This window comes from Mustela nigripes, chromosome 13 (assembly GCF_022355385.1).
Source record: "Mustela nigripes isolate SB6536 chromosome 13, MUSNIG.SB6536, whole genome shotgun sequence".
Lineage (NCBI taxonomy): Eukaryota > Metazoa > Chordata > Mammalia > Carnivora > Mustelidae > Mustela > Mustela nigripes.
The window spans coordinates 42830415-42838670 of record NC_081569.1 but is presented as its reverse complement, the minus strand read 5'-3'; the positions used below and the strand labels follow the sequence as shown (position 1 = coordinate 42838670).

Sequence of the window (8256 nt, the reverse complement as noted above, 5' to 3'; positions counted from 1 at the left end):
AAACCTGAGTGAGTCACTGCTCTGAGGATTTCTGGAGTGCCTGCTCTCCCCATTCCTGGGCTCTGAGTCAAGAATGTAACTGAAGCCCCGGACAATAGGGTGTGAAAGAAAAGATGTTCCCAAGTGTCAGATACCCGGGCCAACCAGACCCAAAAGCACAGAGCAGGTGCTTGGCGTTAGTTTCTGGTGCTGGCTGGGTCCCTGTGCCCTGCCCCACACCCTACACCTCTCTAGACAAAAGCCACAGCTAAGAAGCTTGTACCCCTGCCTCCTCCCACATATCTAGGAACCGCTCCAATGAGAACAGCCTGCTTCCTCTGGCCAACCCCTTTTTCAAGGCTAAAGATATAGAAGGCAGGAACTGCGTCCCAAGAGGGGAAGGCATGAAGCAGGGCCTTAGACGTGAAGGACTTCACCAGAGGAGGATGAGGGTATTTTACCGTCTGAAGAAAACTTTCAAGTGCCCTTCTAGTGTCTGAGAATAAGATCAACAACAGGTGGGCTGGGTTTTCTGAGTGTTACTGAGAAGTCCCCAGGAAACCAAACCCTGGAGGCAGACCCCCATCATTTCTGGTGGAGACACAGGACCTAGGCACGCTTTTCTGGAAGAGGGGACTCCCTGAGCGCTGGTCACCGAGGGTCTACTCAGGCCCCTCTCCTCCCCACTGCAGAAGGGCTGTTCTGCAGAACGACCATGAAACCTTGCCACCTTGTGACTTCAGCGGGGAGAACCCACTGAACTTTCTGGTCCTGTACCGGCCCGATGGGCATTCGAGGCAGCCTTACAGGTGAGTATGGAAGGGACAAGGGCAGCCTTTCCTTTGTAGCCTGGGGAGAATGGCTATAAGAGTGGGTTGCAAGGAGACGAGACTCAGGGGTGTTTCAGGGATGATAACACAACAGAAGTTGTCTGTCATGGAGTTTTGTATCAGGTACTGTACTAACAACTTCCCAGGCACTATCTTCTTTAGTCATGACCTTAGTGCAGGTATTATTAGTTACCTCCCCGTTTTATAGAGAGAAAAGTTAAGTAGCTTCCTCAAAGTCACCCAACCACAGGAGGCCTTCCAATTCTGCTCTAACTTCCGCACCTGGGATTGTAACCACCGTTCTAGGCTGTCTCTTCTGAATTCACTTTCATTGCTGCTGCTCCCCTCCATCACTGTTCATTATCCTTAAGGAAGGGGCTTCCTAAAGCTAAAGCAAGAATGGCCAAAGATGCACCTCTGAGCCCACACACCGTTATTCACTTTTATCAGTTCTGGGTCTAGACATGGGGTAAGAGCAGGGAACTGCTGTGAGAGTATTGCTCAAAGTTCAAGTTTCTGTGTTTTTGTTGGCAGGAGGAGATTGGGGAGAAACCGAGATCACATTTCTCAAAGTCTCTATTTCAACCAGTTTGGGAAGTGTTTGTTTTGTTTCTTTTTTAAGAACCCAAAGCCTGGAACCCAAATGGGCTGTTTAGTTCTGGCTTGGGCGTTATATTTAGGGTAGGCCTGTACCTAAGAAGAAAAAGATTTTTTTAAATTTTTTTTTATTTTTTTACTGTATGTTTTTATGTCCCATCAGTCAGGAAATATCCAAATTATAATGAATCCCTTATCAGTTCTAGTTACGAAAGCAAAAAAAAAAAAAAAAAAAAAAAAAAATCAGAAACATTCCAAATGATCAAAACTAGAGTAACGAATTATGAATTATGGCACATTAGCCAGATGGAAGAGCATATAGTAATACCAGGAAGGCTAGTGTAGCACCACAGAAGGTAGATACCTATGCAAAATTTTTTGGATAAAAAATAATGAAGTTTTGAATAAAAAGACTTAAATATACACACAGGCAAAACATCAAAAATAATTATTTTTAAAAGTGGTGGTGAGGTTATGAATGACTTTTTCTTTACTGATTTTCTCTATGGTGTTAATAACATGTGACAAATGAAACACTCAAAGTGTATAATTATATGATGGCATGCACCTTATGTATACATCCTGGCTTATTTACTGTAGAACCTTGTATCCAAATATGGCAGAGCTTTTCAGTTGAACTTGCAAATCACTGCTTGAAATTTACATGTTCCTTTAAATACATAATACACGTTCACCGCTATTAAACAAATTGGGATTAATTCTTTGGGCTAGAGTCTTTGTCACCCAAATTTAATTACGCCATATTGATCCCTAGCACTTGCCTTTTTGAGTAGGATCCAAAACTAGAAACGCACAAAAAGCGCCCCCAAACCCCAGCAGTTCCTACTAATGCAGTAGCGAAACTCCGTTTTCTCTCACACACCACCTTGTTTTTCATCTTTCCATGAAAGCTGGAAAATGAATTATCTGGAGTCACCCAGGGCCCCTAATCTATTAGGAAGGTTAAAGTCTGAAGGTTGAAGACCAGCAGATCAGGTCATTGTCTTCTCTAAGGGCTACAAAAGGAGTGCTGCGGAATCTTTCCACAGAAGGGAGTGTTCATGGCATCTCCCATCCATTTGGTTTTCCAGAAATCCCTGCAAATCTCCCTACTGGCATAGAATGCTGAGTTTATTGTCTCTAAAAAGTCTATGTAATAATTTATTTATACTCTACTGTTTGCTCTAAAGATTGAGAGATGCTCTCAGATAAAAGCAAAGGTATGGTAAGACCAAAACAAAGATTAATTTAAAACAAGTTAAATAGCATAAAACGAAGACCAGGAAGGTGGGAAAGAAGGTAGAATTTTTCAGTTAGAGTCTGGTAGAAGAAAACTATAGTGAAGAACAAAACACCTGGTGGCCTGAGTAAAGAGTAAAACCAAGGTATTTGTAAATGAGCAGAGGTCTTGTTTCTAAGGTTTGAGAGGTCATGGTGAGTCGTGAACTGCCTGTGATGGGAGAACTTCTAGGAAAATGATCCAGCAGGCCCAGGAGGGCCTCTTCCACTGGTTTTAGGTGGTTAACAATCTTCCAGGAGGAAAGAGGTATGATGCCTGATTTCAACACACTCCTATATCATTTACGCTCAATTTGCTATGTAATCACATCCTATTGTTTGTAAACATGTGTGCACTGCTTCTATACACTGTGAGCGCAAGAAGTCTATTTTATGCTTTTTCTATATTGTCCTATAACCCCTAACCTATAGTTCCTAAAATGATGTGTATGCTTCTTAAGTGAAAGTGGAATTTCTTAGTCCCATAGGCCAAGTCATGTATAATCTTAATTTACTAGAAGACAATATAGGAGTCCCTTCTGTGTTTAAGAGAAAGTGAGCACTACTGCATATTTACCCTAATGATACAAATGTAGCGACCCAAAGGGGCACATGCACCCAATGTTTATAGTAACAATGTCCACAATAGCCAAACTATGGAAAGAGTCTAAATGTCCATCAACAGATGAATAGATAAAGAAGATGTGGTATATATATACAATGGAATATTACCCAGCCATCATAAAACTGAAATCTTGCCATTTGCAACAACATGGATGGAACCAGACGGTATTATACTAAGCGAAATAAGTCAATCGGAGAAAGACAATTATCATATGATCTCCCTGATATGAAGAATTTGAGAAATAAGACAGAGGATCATAGGGGAAGGGAGGGAAAAATGAAACAAGACAAAACCAGAGAGGGAGACAAACCATAAGAGACTCTTACTGTCAGGAAACAGACTGAGGGTTGCTGGGGGGGTGGGGAGGGTGGGAAGGATGGGGTGGCTGGGGGATGCATGGGGGAGGGTAGTGTTGTGCTGAGTGCTGTGAGTTGTGTAAGAGTGATGAACCAAGTATCTGAAACAAGTAATACATTATATGTTTAATTAAATAATTAAATTTATTAGATTTATTAAAATAAACATGGGGGGAAAAGTTAGCAGAACAAGAGATGATAGAGTAGTAAAAAAAATGGTAACTGGAGAGGGGAGATCACATGCCAGAAACAGACATGAGCTTTCAAGGATGGGATTAGTAACTGAAGAGATGTGATGGGGTTTGCCAGGATTTGAGTCTGGAAACACTTCACGGAGGCACATTTTCTTTACATTTATTATATTCTTATGTTATAAGAATCATGTAATTTCTTACAGGATTTGTTCCTTTTTAATTTCTTGGCAAGGTACTAAGGCAGGTAATCCTGGAGTATTCTGGAAAGGAGTACTTTGTGAGAACACAGGAGGAAGACAAATCATGGGAATGGCCGTCTTCAAGCTGAATAAATCAGCAATTCATCACTTTCAGCCTGGGTTCTGAGATGTAATATGTAGCAGTCCCTTAAGAGCAAAAATGAAATACCCTATTGCCCAGGGGGCTGGCTCATACTTCTAATATACTGTCTGAGCTTTTAGCACCAGTACTAAACCCTTTTGGGATAGTGACAGGGCTTGCTTCAGAGAACGGTGTCCTTGACCACAGCATGATGCAAGTAGTTATTTGGCAAACTGTTTTAGTGTGAAAAATGGTTTTCATAGAAGAAGTTGGCTTGGGACAGAATGGAGGGTTGGGGATGCTGAGGGAGATTGTGGTCAGCCCATCAAAACCTAGCTTACTGGAAGGCCAAAAGGCTACACTATCCTACTGCGTGTACCTGGAAGTTTAATACCCCATCTGTGAGTCAAAGGAACAAGAATTCCAGTTCCTGAGGATCCAAAGTTGAAAACAGATCAGGACTCACCATCAGGACGTGTGCTTCCCTCTTACACCCTCCTCCCCCACCGTCCTTCGGCATCCTCCCAGGAGGCCCCCTGGGAGACAGAGCAATCCTGGGCCACACACAAAGGGCTTGTTTGGCCGTCACTATCTTTCCTCTGGAGATGTGGGTGGGTTCTGCAGTGGTCCTGCCCAGTGGCTGCTCAAGAATGCACCAGGGCTGCCTGCTTCAGGGCCCCTGGGCTGTATTCATGCATTCCTACTGTCCTCTTCACTCCCTAGCATGTCCAAATGCAGTTTGAGAACCCAGCAACAGAAAACTTATTTCCAAAGGCCAGTGTTTTGCCTTAAAAAAGAAAATCTGAATCTATTGCTTCGAAACATTCTTTACCTTCTGTGCGCTGTTGGTACCACTCCGGAAATGTTATTTGAGTGCGCTGTTGGTACCACTCCGGAATTGTTACTTGAGTGTTTGTGTCTGGGCCATTTGTCCCATCGACGACCGTACTATGTGTGGTACGGAGGCCATGAGACGGATGGCCTCCACAGGAACAGCTCTGAAGATCTGTCACTCCAAAAGGAACAGAGTGACTATCAGTCTCCCTAAGGATTCCTAAGGAAGCGGGGTAGAAGGCTCAGGCTGAGGAGCAGCAAAAGGCCTGGAGGTGGTGGGGGCATCAACACACAGCACTTTGTTGAGATCCTGGGCTTGTGAGAATCGCAGGACATGCGAAGAGGCAAACCCTGTCCCTCAAGGCTGAAGAAACTGCTGCTCAAAATGGTACCATGAACCGAGGTCACACAGTGAATGGTGGACAGGTTTCCAGCTTGCTGCTCTGCTTTCCAGGGGAGCTGAGCTTCACCAGCAGAGTGACCTTGAGCAAGCCACTGAACCTCTCTAGGCCTGGATTAGAAGCCTCCTTCCAGCAGGGCTCTGAATCAGCATTTCGGTGAAGGCATCAGCCTTGGCAGGCTCTGATAAGGCCTTGACTTGACTCTTTGTTCTCCATGGCCTTGGAAACAGATGGAAATAAGCTCTCACAGGCAGCAGGAACCAGTCTTATCCTCTAGGTCGATGCCCATTTGTCAAAAACTTGGCAAAAATTGCATTCATATTACTGAACCCTCAACACAGCTTCATTCATTGTTTGACACACAAAATTTATGACATCTGTTGGAGGAATGTGGCTCTGAACACTCTCAATGTCAAAAAGTATATATAATGGAACACTCCTTGCACTGCCTAACATTTCTGATTTTTTCCCAAACCCCTGTCTCCAATTCTGGAAATGATGGCTCCCTGAGCACCCCAGAGCTTTTTTGTTTTGATTAGAGAATTCAGATTTTTTTTTTCTTTCTGTTGTGTACATTTGACTGCAGATTTGAAAACAAAATCACATCCACAAATAGTGTTGACAAGTTGAAAAAATGGTTAACATACACTCAAATATTTGTTCAAGCAAAAAGACATTCCCCACCCCCACCCCCGGAGGGGAAAAAAAATCAGGCCAAAAGTATTATGCCCTGGAGTATACATACCAGCATACACAAAAATTAGATTTTCTTTCTGCTAATGACCTCTCCAGGAACAATAAGGAGGGGAACTGCTCTACTCAATGCCAGTCTTAAAAAGTTAAGAATGTATCCAGAAAGTGCTTTTCTTTTTTTCCCTCAGCAACAGATCATCATAAATTTAAACATTTTGGGGAGATGCTGATTTCTTACTTGTACCCTTTCTCCGCAGAGAGCCACAGTGTTTTACTCTGAACATGACAATTCTCCAGTTGCTCATCCTGAAATCCAGGCCTGCTAATGGAATTTAGGGTATGAATCTTGAACTATTTCTCTGTACTTCATGGTTTTCTAAATGGTGACCGTTATCAGCTTCCAGCCTTGGTGCTCCCACTTGAAGAGCCCTTATCTTCCTCCTGACCTCACAGGGGCAGCCTGTTCAGAGATTATCACATTGGAACAGAACCAAGGTGTGTGCGGAGACTGGCTGTTCCCTCCTATCTATCAGAAAGATCAGGGAAGAATTCTTGGAATTGCCCTGGTGCTTCATAAATTGGTGATTTCACCAGACCCCTGGAAGTTAGGCGGTAAAGCACTCACTAGTGGTCATGGCAGCCCCGAAGCTGACTCCACATCTTCCCTGTCTCCTCCCCCAACTGTGTTTCTGGCTTCATCTGTTTCTAGCTATGTCCAGCAGTGGCTTTTCTTCTGCTACACAACACCTGAAACAAGTGAGAGGATCCGCACAGGTCTCTGGATTCACATGGACCTAAAACCTGAAGCCCAACCCCATTTCCCGGGAGCCGTGAGACTGTGAGTAGTTTCAGGGACTGTCTGAGCCTTGGAGTCTGTGTTAATGAAACAGGGACTGATGGGAAGCGGAAAGAACCCTCGTGAGGTACTTCTGACAGGTTCTGGCAATGATATCTGAGCACAGTATTGATAACCATCGTCACGTGGGGTGAGGTCAGTGTTGTCCCAGTTTGACCAAGTCAGGTAGTCAATCCCCTCCAGGGTGGTCGCTGGAGCACATGTGGCATGAGGAGGAAAAGGCAGGTGCTGGTTATCAAGCATATCCCAGGTGCTGTGCTGTGTACTTTATGACAAGGGTGCTCCATTCCAGTCCCCATAGAAATACCCCGGGAGCTACGTGCTACTCTTGTCCCATTTCACAGATGAAGAATCTCTGATTCAGGGACTTGACCGGCTAGGCAGCTAGTAAAGAGGAGGCCAGAACTGGCTCCTAAAGTGAACAGGTACTGGGTTCAGGAAAGGCCTCTGTGACTACAGTGAGCAGTGTTCTTGGTCTAGCTGAGGACGGGCAGCGGGGAGCCTAGGGGTGGTGAAGACGAGCCAAGACCCAGAGCATTTCCTTGCTTCGAGCAAGGGGACAGTTTTGAAGAAGGAGGAACCCGCAGCCCAGCCTCCAGGCTTCTTGCTGGGTTCTTTGTCTTATGTGCCCTTCCTTTCTGTGGAGAGAAAATACCTGATCAAAGGGCTTAGAGGAATAGCTACAGATATATTTTCTTTCTTTCTTTCTTTTTTTATTATGTTAGTCACCATCTAGTACATCATTCATTATTTAATACTTTTCAGTGAAAACATGATCTGTCATCCAAATGAGTTTTCGTTCATTTTCATGCTACTGAGTTCGCTTTTCAAGAGAACATCCTTTTCTGCCCCGCAGCCCAAATTTGGCCAAATTAGATTGTTTGTAATCTCCTTTCGTTTGCCTGAAGTTTCAAGAGGGACCTATGATATTTTCAGTTTCCGTGTCGGAGAAAATGAAGATGTACTGGAATTTAGAACTCAGCATGAGTGAGAAAGCAGAAAATCACAAAGACCCCTTAGTGTGATACTTTTAAGTAGAGTCCCATGGTTGGGGGATGAGAGCTCCGTTGGTGCATTCATTCACGACCTGATGTGTGTGTGTGCTGCTGCTAAAGACTTAACTGAGACTTGAGAAAAAAATCCCCCAAACCGTACGACCATGGCAAAAGCCTTTATGTATGTGCAGACATGCACCCGTAACACGGAGAAAGGCTCTTGGAGGGGGTCTTTCCTGCTGGGTTATAACTGTATCGGACCAAAGAGATGCTACCTTGAGTGCTTGGGGGAGGATG

General features: G+C 44.1%; 1 long non-coding RNA gene across 1 annotated transcript; it reads left to right on the top strand.

The window, feature by feature from the left end:
• The first annotated feature begins 312 nt into the window (after window positions 1–312).
• Window positions 313–7250, top strand: LOC132029163 (uncharacterized). Its single transcript, XR_009407731.1, has 3 exons — window positions 313–788; window positions 6366–6445; window positions 6818–7250. It is a non-coding gene; the product is annotated as an uncharacterized LOC132029163 (long non-coding RNA).
• Window positions 7251–8256: the final 1006 nt, after the last annotated feature.